We start from the raw sequence: 15,652 nt of genomic DNA, 5'->3' as shown, positions 1-15,652 counted from the left end.
CTTATAGTAATTTGAGAAATATTAAGGAAATCTTTCCATGCTGCCAAGTAGTAATAGATATCACCTTTTTATTTTTATTTTTTTTAAAGATTTTTATTTATTTATTTGACAGAGAGAAATCACAAGTAGATGGAAAGGCAGGCAGAGAGAGAGAGAGGGAAGCAGGCTCTCTGCCGAGCAGAGAGCCCGATGCGGGACCCGATCCCAGGACCCTGAGATCGTGACCTGAGCTGAAGGCAGCGGTTTAACCCACTGAGCCACCCAGGCACCCCAGATATCACCTTTTTAAATGTCTGCATAGTTTTCAAGTAAATGAATTGATTATAATTTATTTAACCTTCTCTAATTGCCTTTATATTATTTTTCCTCCTTCTCTACTTTTCCAGCCTGAAATGCTCTTTCATTCATTAACAAATATTTATATGACTTGAACCCTCACTTGCCTCAGCCATCTGCTCAAATGTCAGTAAAGCCTCCCTGGGCAGCTTGTGTAGTATAGTCCCTATCCCTCTTCCCCTGTTTTATTTTCCTTCAAAGCACAAACCTGAAGGAATGAGGGTTGAAGCCACACTCCTACTTGTTAATGAATGGAAGGGCATTTTCAGCTGAAAAAAAAAATTGAAAAGCCACAGAGAAGGTTGTGGAGGAGCGGAGACTAGACAGCAGAGCCCTGACTCTTGGCCCAAGATTACTTCTGCCATAAACACACCTCCTTTTTAAAAGGAGAACATTTATCTTCATCAGTTAATACTTTGTTGTCTTTCTATTAGGACCAAAATAGTGCTTATGAAATTTTACTGATCATATGAATCCCCAGGGGATGTGGTTGAAATGTAGCATCTCATTTAATAGGTTTGGGGTAAGGGTCAGAGATTCTGCATTTCTAACAATATCCTCATTGTTGCTAATGCTGCCAGGCCATGGGTCACTTTTGGAGGAGCAAGAATCTAGGAATTCCTAGATGGCTAAGGTTTTAGAAGGATACCTCAAACTACACTGACATTACCTGTCCTGGGCCAATTGTTTATTTTACCACTAAATCTCCGCCAAGAAAAATTCCCTTTAGTTTCTATTGCTCTTCCTATCCTCAGAGCCAAGGCCAGCCTTCCACACATATGGTACCAAGCTCCACTTTCTTTTTTGTCTCCCCATTGCTTCTTGGACTGCTTTACCTGTTCTACTTCCAAGCCTGTTTTCTTCCTAGATGACTCTCTGGGCTTCTATCCCTGGATCAGTATGTTGTCCCCATGTGTCCTCCTTAAGTATGCTCAATGACAATATATTTTTTTTCTACAGCCATGGTTCTTAACCTCTAGTTCACATTAGAATTACTTGGGGAGGTCATAAAAAGTATTGATGCCATGGTCACATACTAACCCAGTAAATAAGTTTCTACAGAGAGAGCGCAGGCATAAATATTTTTAACCTTCTCCAGTGACTGTACTATGTAGTGAGGGTCAAGAGACACTAAGTTCTAAACGAATTATGAAGAGCATCAGTAGCTGAGGTCTCTCACCTGAACTCCCTAAATGGACTTTGTTTTAAACAGCTTTATTGAGGAATGATAAATGCACAGTAAACTACACATATTTCAAGTTTGATAAGATTTGAAATTATATCCATGAAAGCTTCATCACAAGATAATGAACATTAAGTATCACCCCCAGAAGTTTCATCACGGTCTTTTGTTAACCCCTTCCTCCTTCACGCCCACCCCCTCGCCTCCCGTGACTATTGATCTATGCTCTGGTGCTATGGAATTGTTGGGACATTGTAGAATGTCTATAAATGGGATTTTAGTTTATATTTTTCAATAAATGGAATCTCATAGTATCTACTTTGTTCTGTCTCCTTTCCATCAGCGTAGGTATTTTGTGATCCATCTGTTTTGTTGTATGTATCTGTAGATCATGTATTTTTATTGCTGTGTAGTTTTCCACTGCATGGATATATTGCAATCTGCTCATCCATCTGTTTATGGACATTTAGGTGGTTTCCAGTTTGGGGTTATTCTAAATAAAGCTTTGAACTTTCATGTACAAGTCTATTTATAGACAGGTGGTTTGATTTCTCATGAGTAATATCTAGGAGTGGAATGTCTGGATTATATGGTAGGTGTATGTTTATCTTTTAAAGCAACTGTCAAACTGCTTTCTGAAGTAGTTGCAGTATTTTATATTCTTATGTAGCATGTGGAAGAGTTCTCGCCTAACTTGGCATCAGTCTTAGTGGTGGAGTGTGAGACCAAGAGAGGCATTGAGGACAAAACTGGGGCTCAGGGATGTTAAATAGCTCACCTCAAATCAAATGGGTGGTAAGTGATAAAACCTGTGAACATACTTTGTGCAAATCCAGAGCTAATGCTCTCACAAGATCCTTTGAACTCTGAGGCTACCTTCAAGAGAGGAACTGAGTGGGTACCCAACAGAGCTCAGCAAAACCATTCTGACCTCTTTTTCATCCATGCTAAAGACAAGAAAAACTTGGTCTCCTATATTTTCGAGTTCTTCCTAGAGGAGACTAAAGGCTATGACAGCATCATGCATCCCTATGTTGACAGAAACCATCCCTCTCTCCATGAGTTCCTAATCTCTTTCAGTTGGCCCCGTTCCATCCAAACATCAGAAGTAAAACATCTCTCATGCAACCTACCAATGGCCACCATCTTTGGGGGAAAGTTCCTAGCAGAGGTAAGCACCGTGTTTTGGTCAGGGAGCCATTTCAGGAGAAAGGGACACCCACTCAGGCTGGAGTATCATGGTGAGCAGTCATCCCGAGTATAATAGAAGCTTTGGGCCATGTATTTTTGTTGTTGTTGCTGTTAGGAAAGCCACTTTCAAACAAAATACTCCTTTCTTCCTCCTATTTTTCCTGAAAAGAAAAGAAAAAGGAGGGAGGAGCGATTCCCACTGTTTACTACTGTGTTTGGAAGAGTTTCCATGGCACGAGTTCCTGCATAACAAGCCAGTAATACAGTCAGATTGATTTTGATTGTTACTGATAGTCTAAATATCAATTACTTAATCTTTGAAGGAAGAAAGAAAATTGGAAAATTGGAAGATCTGTATGTTACATGGTTTCAAAAGGCTTACTATGTAACATTGTGAATGTAATCATTGCTACTGAGTTGTGTATTTTAAAATAATTTTGCTATGTGAATTTTACCAATACTTAATGTTTTTTCTAGTAGATCATTTCAAAATCTCAACATGCAAAAATGGAGTTAGAATTAAGTTTGTATAGAAGACATGTTAGTCTTCTACATGTTAGTACATCCTCCTCTGTCAAAAGTGGAGGGGCATCGCCCCCACCAAAGGCCCTTCTCAAAAAACTGAACCTTGGCAGACATTTTTATACCACAAGAAACTGTTCTTTCTGGCCACAAGTGATTGAACCAGGAATAATCATTTGACTGAAGAATAGCTCATTCATACGCCGGTGATTTGGGCCAATTATATTCTCTTGAGATTTTCAACTAGCATAATCAGAAAGCAAGGTGCGTTGGTATTGAGCGCGGGACTTTTGAAATCATACGGAGTTAGAGTTAAGGCAAATCAAGTTGTATACAAGCCAAGTTATGAAGGTTTGGAAGTGATGACAAAACAGAAAAAGAAAGGAAGAGTAGGAGAAGGATAGAAGAGGAAGGAGGGGGATGGAAGAGGGATGCCCCAGTTCTGAAGATTTTCTGGTTTTATTTTGTGGAAGGCACAGCGGCACTGAGGTCCCTGTGTTCAGGAGATCACACCTTGCTTCTTTATTGTTGAGGGTAGATCTCATTCTAGAAGTCAAAAACATTGATAAAGACAGGCTGAGGTTTCCCTTCATGGTTTTTAAACTTGAATTCATTGCCATAGGGGCACTTTGCACTTCTTTCTTCTTTTTTTTTTCTTAAGATTATTTATTTACTTGAGAATGGGTACAAGCAGGGGGGAAGGGCAGAGGGAGAAGCAGACTCCCCTCCCAGCAGGCTGGATCCCAGAACCCTGAGATCACAACCCGAGCCCAAGGCAGATGCTTAGCAAAAGACTAAGCCACCAGGTGCCCGGCACTTTGCATTTCTTACGCACTTTAAGAGGAAATTAAGCAATCCTAAAGGAAATTCATGAGCTCTCTTTGGTAGGCCAAACTCTCTGTTTTGTAAAAGCACTGGGTGTTAGTACTGGTTCTTTCACGGAATGTCTCACTATTCTCATTTATCAGCTTGGGTTCTATTATAATAGCAGATTTAATATTTCATCAGATCCAATGATCAAAAGACATGATGACCATCTGGATGTCTTCTTTGCAGAAATGTCTGTTCATGTCCTCTGCCCATTTCTTGATTGGATTATTTGTTCTTTGGGTGTTGAGTTTGCTAAGTTCTTTATAGATTTTGGACACTAGTCCTTTATCTGATATATCGTTTGCAAATATCCAGATGGCCAACAGACACATGAAAAAGTGTTCCATATCATTCGGCATCAGGGAAATACAAATCAAAACCACAATGAGATATCACCTCACACCAGTCACAATGGCTAAAATCAACAAGTCAGGAAATGACAGATGCTGGCGAGGATGCGGAGAAAGGGGAACCCTCCTACACTGTTGGTGGGAATGCAAGCTGGTGCAGCCACTCTGGAAAACAGCATGGAGGTTCCTCAAAATGTTGAAAATAGAACTGCCCTATGACCCAGCAATTGCACTACTAGATATTTACCCTAAAGATACAAACGTAGAGATCCAAAGGGGCACGTGCACCCGAATGTTTATAGCAGCAATGTCCACAATAGCCAAACTATGGAAAGAACCTAGATGTCCATCAACAAATGAATGGATCAAGAAGAGGTGGTATATATACACAATGGAATACTATGCAGCCATCAAAATAAATGAAATCTTGCCATTTGCGACAACATAGATGGAACTAGAGCGTATCATGCTTAGCGAAATAAGTCAAGCAGAGAAAGACAACTATCATATGATCTCCCTGATATGAGGAAGTGGTGATGCAACATGGGGGCTTAAGTGGGTAGGAGAAGAATCAATGAAACAAGATGGGATTGGGAGGGAGACAAACCATAAGTGACTCTTAATCTTACAAAACAAACTGAGGGTTGCTGGGGGGAGGGGGTTTGGGAGAAGGGGGAGTGGGGTTATGGACATTGGGGAGGGTATGTGCTTTGGTGAGTGCTGATTCACAGACCTGTACCCCTGGGGATAAAAATACATGTTTATAAAAAATAAAAAAATTTTTTAAAAAGACATGATGAATAAAAGCACATTGTAAATTATAAGTTGGTAATATGACATAGAGGAGATGTAAAACATGACCAGAGTAGTGAGTATGGGGTGCAGGCACTGGTAAGGAGTGCATGGATTTCTCTGAGCATAACCTGTTTATCAATCAAAGCTCACTTATTGTCAAAGGTAATGATGTATTTAACATTCTCTTTTCTGAATCTCTCTAGGGTGCTGGCTAGTTTGAGACTGATTTTATTTTTCTGGTCCTGTCAGCCTCTAGCAAGATGTTTTGCACTTGTTTTCCTGTGTACATTACATCCCAGGACTTATTTATGTTATAATTTTAAGTTTCTGCCTTTTGACCACCTTCACCTGGACCTCCTGCCCCCACCAATTTTCAGTCTGTTGAGTGTATCTTGGAGTTCAATAGCAGTGGCTGTGACAGATAGCATGTGTTCTTGCCCAGCATGAAAGTAACCCTGGGAGAAAGGCTGGTTATAAGTAGGAGCCCAGCCCAGATCCCATGGAAAAAATATGCCAAGATCATAAGAAAACTCCCTTGTGTGGACTGACTTTGGGTCATTATTTCCAGAAAACCATGGGAAGTGGGACTGAGAATGGGGCACAGAGAACATGGGAATGTCAAGTTTGTCTGCAGTCGCTGACAGGACTGCCAAGAGGAAGTACCCACCGGAGTGATGCATCTGAACTAAGGATGATGCCCCATCTCCATGAAGGAAATGAAGTCTCCCATAACCTGATGATGCCTGAGTCCTGCTGCTGCCTTTCCCCCACTTCAGCCTCCTACTTGGCATTCTCAAAGCTGAATGCTGATAATGTCTCCATGAAACCTCTTCCTCCCTTCCTCATTCGCTCGCTGGACTTTGCCCTCCAGGAATTGGTTTATCAAGGGGAAATGGGAGAAGCATCAGACACTCATTCAGGGTTTGCTGAGTGTTGACTTGCTCTTTAAGGCACAGCTCAGATATTACTTCCTGATCTCATCACCAACACCACCTCCCCCACTCCAAGAAGGGTCTTTCTCTAGGTTTCTATGGTAGAACTCTCCTGCTCCTTTTTCTCTCATTCTATGTACCAATGAGGTAACCATCTTCTTACACATCTGGCTCTACCACCAGAATGTCAACTCACCCAGTCAGGGGTTTTCTTCCCTGACATTTTCTCTGTACTTAAAACAGTACTTGACAAAATGAAAGGGCTCCATAGGTATTTGCAGAATGATTGCTGGAATACCTACTAAATAAACCATGATTTTTAAAATCGTGTCATAGTAGTAGAAGTGTCTCTGTTGAGGTCTGTGTGGCACAATCCTAAAAAAACTGACGTGTGATGCCTTGTCATGACTCTTTACCCTAAATCTCCTAGAAAAATGAGTCTCTGGTTACTTAATTTAAAAAAAAAATTCAGCACAGCCACTTACGTCATTCTTTTCGCAGTGCTTTCACACTCCCTCTCTCATCTGTCCCACAGTGTCCCTGTGAAGAAGGGTTCTTCCTTTCAGTGAGCAGAGCCCAGCACAGTTCCATGAGGGGATGTGACCCACTGAGGTTGTGAAGGTCAGCCACACCGGAATCAGGATTAAAATCTGGGATTAGTGCCTGGTTGTTAAAAAAGATGTTCATCATCTAGGGATCCGTTTTGTTGATTTTTGAAGGTTAAGCAGAATATTCGGGGAGAAAAAGTGTCCAAGGGCTACTGTACAAGGGCACAATGCAAGGCAAAAAGAGCTGGAGGCATCCTTTCTCTTGAGTCCTATAACACTTCAATTATGAAGTGGTGGGCTCCAATCCAAATGCATCCATATTCATAAATGTCGATTGATACCACAAAACCCTGGGTTAGGTGCTGTGGGAAACAAAAAGATGTGTTCTCTGCATTGTGGATAATTAGATGAACAAAAACAATAGAGCAGACATTGTTTGCGTGTTTACATGGAAATTTACTCATCCAGTAACTGCTAGGTTCCCGGGCCCTATGTTCCAGGCAATGTTTTAGGTTGCTAGAGATGGTGAAAAGAAAAGTTTATGCTCTTGTGGTACTTCCATTTTATTGAAGGAGCATCAGGATCATTGAACACTTGCCTCCCTTAAGGAATCTTCCCATGTAATAGTCAGTGACAACAGAGCAGAAATCAAACCTTAGCAGTCTGATTCCAGAGCCTGGCTCTTAGCCTCCATCCTATTCTACCTAAAGCAGAAAATTCCTGAAATAGGAAACCTGGTTTCCAGGACCCAAGGACATCTTTGTAGCACTGGAAGCAAAATGAGACTACCTTATCAGTAGTAAAATAGATAAATTCTAACTAACCCCCAGAGCTCACATTTTTTGTGATATTCTGTCCCCAGATCTTCAGTTGGTGAAGTAATAAACATCAGATAATGAAACATGAGCTTTGCAATAGCTTCTGACTGTTCCTGGGGACTATTCTGCTTATGATTATCAAGTGATGTATGATTGCTATTTCACAATAGCATCTCCCTGCTCTCCAGCCTGTTTGTGAGTCTGTGGTTAGGAGGCACAGGAAAGCAGGGGACAAACTGGAGAAGAGAAAAAAGAGAAACCAGGATTTAGGAGTAGGGCGAGGAAGAGCTTAATGTCACTGCTGGCACCATAAAGCCATTACCCTGGTCTCAGGTGGCTCAGGTGGGCTCCAAACCCTTGACTCCTTGAGTGTGGTTAACATCCAAGAAAACACAGCATCATTCCTCGAGCAAGGCTGAGCGACACCACCATGTGATGTTAAAGGGGTCTTCTGTGAAGATTGTGCTAATCACTCATGTCAAGAGTGGCGATAGAGCTCAGGAATAGTAGATAAGAAATCTAGTAATGAGGGGTGCCTCAGCGGCTCAGTGGGTTAAGCCTCTGCCTTTGGCTCAAGTCATGATCCCAGGACCCTGGGATGGAGCCCCATGTCAAGCTCTCTGCTCAGTGGGGAGCCTGCTTCCTCCTCTCTCTCTGCCTGCCTCTCTGTCTACTTGTGATCTGTCAAATAAATGAATAAAATCTTTAAAAAAAAAAAAAGAAATATAGTAATGAAATAGTAACGAAGGGGATGGACAGCCTGCTCCCTTTTGATATGAGGATAAGCTGCCCAATTTAGACCCTAGTGGCAAGGCAGTGAGAGCACAAGCGGAGATTCTGACCACATGGTATTTAAAATGGGCATTGTTGACTCAAAGGCAGCCTTGTTGTCTTAGTTCAGTAGTAACAACTCAGCCATTTAGAATTCAAAAAGAAAACAGATCCGAGCACAGGACCCGTGATCTTGGTGGGGCTTAGATTTCAACTCAGGCAGGATTTGTGACTTCACTGCATAGTGCTAATAAAACCCAGGGCGCACTGACTCATCTCTGCTTGACATTTAATTTGTTTCATGATTCCTTGCATGTTCTGCTGAGGGTTAGGTCCAGGTGTTTTCAGGATGGTTAGAACATTCAAGAAGATATCATATTGTTGAGAAAGTCAGTAATCCTGAAAAGAAAGCACTAAAGAGTTTAAGATCCATATTCTGTACAAGTTTAAACTTTCAACCCTACTGAATTGATCAATACCGGCTTGTATTGAAGATTTACTTGGCAGTAACGTGATAAAGTTTTTGCTCACCATTGCTGTGCTTTGGCATTATTGAACAGTGACCTATTATATGATGTAAATCTGCTAGGAAGTGGAAGAGAGAAAACAGGTGAAAAGAAGGCATCTACCTAAGAAGTAGGTAAATATTAGATTGGCCTGTGCTCTGAGGTAGAAACTGTGCTAGGTGGAGGTGAGTATCAAAGAGAATGAGTTAAGAGCTAGGCTCCAGAGTGGGCCAAAACCGCCCTGGAGTCCTACCGCTGTTTCTCTCTGATGTTGTCAGGCTATTCTGACTGTAGTCGCTGCATAACAAAGTACCAGTCCCTCAGTGGTTGTAAAGCAACAGCCATTTCATTTCGCTACTGATTTTGTGGGTCAGAACTTCAGGAAGGGCTGAGCTGGATGGGCAGTCAGTCCTTGCTTAGGGCCTCTCATGGATTCGCAGTCAGATACCGGCTGGGGCCACCGCCTCTGAAAGATTGACTAGACTGAATGAGATACAAGAGCAAGATGGCTCACTTAAATGGATGGCATTGGTGTTGACTGTCAACGGCGAGCTCAGTCACATTCAGGTGATAGTTCCACACGACAGCCTGTGGGATGGCATCATTCTGGCATGGTGGTTGTCTTCTGCCAGAAGAATGTTCCAGTGGAAGCAGGTGGTAGATGCAGGGCATTTTATAGCAAAGCCTTGGAAGCCACACAGAGTCCTTCAGCCATATTGTGCTTATATAAGCAGTCATGACCCCAAGAGTAGAGAATCAGCCTCTGCCCTTTGACAGGGGAGTGGGAAAGTCACAGTGGGAGGATGGGAGACAAGGTTGTGGACGCTTTTCTAAAATAAAAATCTGCCATAGTGGTCTGGAAAAGCTAACCTTTCTAAAGCTCAGTTTCCCTATCTGTAAAATGAAAATAACAATATCCTGTACAGGACTATTGTGATAACTAAATGAAATTATCCTTATAAGAGGCTTAGCTCTATTCTGGAACCCTAGTTTGTGCTTAGTCAACGTTTGCTATTGACAGAGAAGCCTGGATCTCGTGGCCCTTACTCTAGCTCCCACTTTATAGGCCTTGGATACAAAATCCAAAATCATGTCCCATCTCTCTTTATTTTTTTTTAAAGATTTTATTTATTTGACAGACAGAGATGACAAGTAGGCAGAGAGGCAGGCAGAGAGAGAGGAGGAAGCAGGCTCCCCACTGAACAGAAAGCCCGATGCAGGACTCAATCCCAGGACCCTGGGATCATGACCTGGGCCGAAAGCAGAGGCTTTAACCCACTGAGCCACCCAGGTGCCCCATGTCCCATCTCTTTATAGTTATCTTCACTAAGTGCCTCTAACCCCTTCTTGCATATTCTGGAGGAGACTCTGTTCTCCTTCTTGAGAACATGACTCCTTCTTGGGGTCTGACCTCCTGTGACGGCAAATCTCATTAAGTCCTTTCATTCACTTTCTTGAAACTGCTCCTTGGGTCCCATCTTTGCTAGAGAAAATTGCTTATTGCTGAAAGGCATCTCCACAGATGCTGCTCAGTTTTTCTTAGCCCTGTCTTCTCTCCCCAAGCTCCAAATCAGGCGGCCAGGCCTTTTAATCCCTGAAGATGGTCCATGCCTTCTTTCATGGAGAGAACAGAGGCCCCTCCAAAGTCTCTCCTTCATTCCCACACTCAGCAACACCTACACCCTTCACTATCATCCTACCTGTTGTCCCAGCATGAAGCCTCGTCTCTTCTGGGTTCGGACGTTAAGTTCTTCGGTCGTGTACTCAGTTCTTACGCCTTCCACTTTCCCACCACATCACTACACGGACATCTTCTGTTCTCCAATTAGCATCTTCTCCTGATGCATTATGCGCTGAAGCCTTTCTTAGTTTACTAAAACAAAATTAGCCAACCAACCAACCAACCACCCCCTTTCTTCAATCTCGCTTCCCTGCCCAGCTACTCTACTGTCCTCTCTTCACCGGGGGCCTCACTGCCTGCAAGTCAGCCTTATCGCCAATTAGTCTTCATTCTCTGTAATCCATCTTTTGCCCCATCTTTCTGGAAACTGTTCTTGCCGAGAACACCTGGGGCCTTTTGATTCCATTAAGCCACTGAATTGGAAAGTGGCTTGTTATAGGGCACCTGGGTGGCTCGGTCAGTTAAGCACTGGACTCTAGATTTTGGCTCAGGTCAGAGTCATGCGATCGAGCCCTGTGTTGGGCTCCACACTGGGAGTGGAGTCTGCTTCAGATTCTTTCCCCTTCTCCCTTTGCCCCTCCTTCCTTCCCTCTTAAAAAAAAAAAAAAAAAAAAAAAAAAGTGGCTTATCAAAACAAAAAAAAAAAGAAAGAAAAGAAATCTTGCCATTTGCAATGATGTGGATGGAATTAAGGGTATTATGCTAAGCAAAATAAGTCAATAAGAGAAAGACAATTATATGATCTCGCTGATATGCAGAATTTGAGAGGAAGGGTGGGGGATCTTGGGGAGAAGGGAGGGAAAAATGAAACAAGATGGGATCGGGAGGGAGACAAACCATGAGACTCTTTTTTTTTTTTTTTAAGATTTTATTTATTTATTTGACAGACAGAGATCACAAGTAGGCAGAGAGAGATGAGAGACAAGGAAGCAGGTTCCTGGCTGAGCAGAGAGCCCGATGCGGGGCTCGATCCCAGGACCCTGGGATCATGACTCAAGCCAAAGGCAGAGGCTTTAACCCATTGAGCCACCCAGGAGCCCCATCATAAGAGACTCTTAATCTCAGGAAACAAACTGAGGGTTGTTGGAGTGAAGGGGGGTGGGAGGGATGGGGTGGCTGGGGGATGGACACTGGGGAGGGTATGTGTTGTGAGTGCTGGGAATTGTGTTAGATTGATGATTCACAGACATCAGGGCTGTCATGAGGCAACAGCCCTGAAACAAATAATATATCATATATTAATTTAAAAAAATAGTGGCTTGTCACACAGAAATAGCTAATACTGATGTCAGATCAGGATCTTGACCTGCGTGATGATTGCAAAACGTGGTATCGTTCTGTGTTAACAGGTAATGAAGAGTAAGGCTAATACATTCTTTGAGAGGCTTGATTGTTTTTTTTTTATTTTAACTGCAGTGTAGCTATCATGGAGTGTTATATTCGTTTCAGGTGTGCAATATGGTGATTCTGTACATTATCCCATGTTCATCATCAGCAAGGGTATTCTTAATCCCCCTTACCTGTTTCATCCCTCCCCACCACCTCCTTTCTGGTCGACGTCAGTTTGTTCTCTATAGTTAAGAATCTCTTTTTTTGGTTTGTCTTTTTTTCCCCATTGTTCATTTTGTCTCTTAAATTCCATATATGAATGAAATCATCCTTTTCTCCACATCCTCATCAACACTTGCTGTTTCTTATGTTTTTAATTTTAGCCATTTTGACAGGTGTGAGGTGTTATCTCACTGTGGTTTTGATTTTCATTTCCCTGGTGAGGAGTGATGTGGAATATTTTTTCATGTGTCTGTGTGCTGTCTGGATGTCTTCTCTGGATAAATATTTGTTTATGTCTTCTGCCCATTTTTTAATTGGATTATTTGGGATTTTTGGTGTTGAATTGTATTCGTTTTTTATATATTTGGGATATTAACCCTTTGCTGGATATGTCATTTGCAAATATTTCTTCCCATTCATTAGGTTATCTTTTAGTTTCATTGACTGTTTCCTTTGCTGTGCAGAAGCATCTTATTTTTTATGTGGGCCCAATAGTTGATTTATGCTTTGGTTTCCTTTGCCTCAGAAGACCTATCTAGAAGAATGTTGCTATGACCAATGTCACGAAAAATTACTGCTTCTGCTTTCTTCTAGGATTTTTATAACTTGGGGTGTCACATTTAGGTCCTTAGTCCATTTTGAGTGTATTTTTGTATGGTGTAAGAAAGTCATCCAGTTTCATTCTTTTGTATGTAGCTGTCCAGTTTTCCTAGCACCATTTGTTGAAGAGGCTTTTTTTCCCATTGCATATTTTTGTCCTCTTTGTTGAAGATTAATTGACCACATAATTGTGGATTTGTATCTGCACACTGTATTCTGTTCCATTACTCTGTGTCTATTTTGTACCAGTACCATACTGTTTTGATAACTACAGATTTGTAGTGTATCTTAAAATCTGGGATTGTAATACCTCCCATTTATTCTTCTGAAAAAGAAAATTGCTTTGGCTATTTGAGGTCTTTTGTAGTTCCGTATTTTAGGATTATTTGTTCTAGTTCTAGGAAATATGCTGTTGGTATTTTGGTAGGGATTGCATTACATATGTAGAGTACTTTGGGTAGTATGGCCATTTTAACAATATTTGTTCTCCCAATCCATGAGCATGGAGTATCTTTCCATTTGTGTCATCTTCAATTTCTTTCGTCAGTGTTTCATAGCTTTCAGAGTACGGGTCTTTTACCTCCTTGATTAAGTTTATTCCTAAGTATGTTATTCTTTTAAAAAAGATATTTATTTATCTATCTATCTATCTATCTATCTGGGAGAGAGAGACAGAAGGGGCAGGGTCAGATGAGAAGAGAAAGGGAAAGAATCCCAAGTAGACTGCACACTGAGCATGGAGCCCAGTGTAGGACTGGATCTCATGAACCTGAGATAATGACCTGAGCTGAAAACAAAGTCAGATGTTTAACCTCCTGAGCCACCCAGGCACCCCAGGTATTTTATTCATTTTTTTGCAATTATAAATGAGATTGTTTTCTTAATCTCTCTTTGTGCTACTTTATTATTAGCATATAGAAATGCAATGGGCTTTTTAAAAATTTTATTTATTTATTTGTCAGAGAGAGAGAGAGAGCATACAAGCAGGGGTAGCAGCAGATAGAGGAAGAAGCAGGCTCCCTGCTGAGTATGGAGCCCAATTCAGGACTTGATTGCAGGACCCTGGGATCCAGACCTGAGCTGAAGGCAAATGGTTAAATGACTGAGCCACCCAGGTGTCCCTGCAGTGGACTTCCGTTTTTGATTTTGTATCCTGCAACCTTACTGAATTCATTTATCAGTTCTCATAGTCTTTGGGTGGATTCTTGTTTTTTTGGTTTTTTATATAGAGTATCATGTCATGTGCAAATAGTTACAGTTTTACTTCTTCCCTAGCAATTTGGATGCTTTTATTTCATTTCCTTGTCTGATTGCTGTGGCTACGACTTCCACTACTATGTTGAATAAAAATGGTATGAGTGGACAGTCTTGTCTTGTTCCTGATTTCAGGGGAAAAGCTCTCAGGTTTTTGCCACTATGGATGATGTTTACTGTAGGCTTTTCATTGATGAACTTTATTATATAGACATATGTTCTCTCTAACCCTACTTTGTTGAGGGTTATCATGAATAGATGTTGTGCTTTGTCAGATGCTTTTTCTGCATCTATCAAAATGATCATGTGGTTTTAATCCTCTCATTGATGTGATGTGTCACATTGATTGATTTTCAATTCTGGTACCATCCTTGCATCTCAGAAATAAATCCCACTTGATTGTGATGAATGATTTTTTTTTTTAAAGATTTTATTTATTTGACAGAGAGAAACACAGTGAGAGAGGGAACAGAAGCAGGGGGAGTGGGAGAGGGAGAGGTAGGCTTCCTGCCCAGAAGGGAGCCCAATGCAGGGCTCTAACCCAGGACCCTAGGATCATGACCTGAGGTGAAGGCAGACACTTAATGACTGAGCTACCCAGTTGTCCCGTGGTGAATGATTTTTTAAATATTTTGTTGGATTCAGTTTGCTAATATTTTGGTGAGGATTTTTGCATCTGTGTTCATCAGAGATATTGGCCTGCAGTTCTTTGTAGTGTCTTTATCTGGTTTTGGTATTCGGGTAATGCTGGCCTCATGGAATGAGTTTGGAAGCTTTCCTTCCTCTTCTTTTGTTTGATAGTTTGAGAAGAAAGGTATGAACTCTTCTTTAACTGTTTGGTAGAATTCACCTATGAAACCCTCTGGTCTTGGACTTTTGTTTGTTGGGAGTTTTTTGATTATTGGTTCAACGTAATTGCTGGTAATTGATATGGTCAAATTTTCTATTTCTGGGGCACCTGGGTGGCTCAGTCATTAAGCGTCTGCCTTCAGCTCAGGTCATGATCCCAGGGTCCTGGGATCGCGCCCGTATCGGGCTCCCTTCTGGGCAGGAAGCCTGCTTTTCCCTCTCCCACTCCTTCTGCTTGTGTTTCTGCTCTCGCTGTCTCTCTGTGTGTCAAATGAATAAATAAAAAATCTTAAAAAAAACACTTTCCTCTTTAAAAAAATTCTATTTCTTCATGATTCAGTTTTGGGAGGTTACATGTTTCTAGGAATTTATGCATTTTTTCCTAGATTAGCCAATATGTGGGCATATACTTTTTCATAATCTTTTATAACCATTTGTATTTCTGAGGTGTTCGTTGTTATTTCTCCTCTTTTATTTCTGATTTTTGAGTCCTCTCTCTTTTTCTTGATAAGTCTGGCTAAAGATGTATCAGTTGTGTTGATCTAAAAAAAAAAACCCTGAAAAACAAAAACAGCTCTTGGTTTCATTGATCTACTCTATTGTTCTTTTAATTTCTATTTCATTTATGTCTGCCCTAATATTTATTATTTCCTTTCTTCTACTAGTTGTGGGTTTTAAATATTTCTACTTTTTCTAGCTCCTTTGGATGTAAGGCTATATTGTTGGAGATTTTTCTTACTTCTTGAGGTAGGCTTGTATTGCTATAAACTTCCTTCCTGGGACAGCTTTGCTGCATCCCAAAGATTTGGACCATTGTATTTTCATGTTCATTTGTCTCCATGTATTTTTTAAATTTCCTGTCTGATTTCTCAATGGACCCATTAATTATTTAGTA

Source organism: Mustela putorius, unplaced genomic scaffold (assembly GCF_011764305.1).
Source record: "Mustela putorius furo isolate JIRA1106 unplaced genomic scaffold, ASM1176430v1.1 tig00003834_pilon_pilon_pilon, whole genome shotgun sequence".
NCBI classification, from domain to species: domain Eukaryota; kingdom Metazoa; phylum Chordata; class Mammalia; order Carnivora; family Mustelidae; genus Mustela; species Mustela putorius.
Note: the sequence above shows the minus strand (reverse complement) of the source record.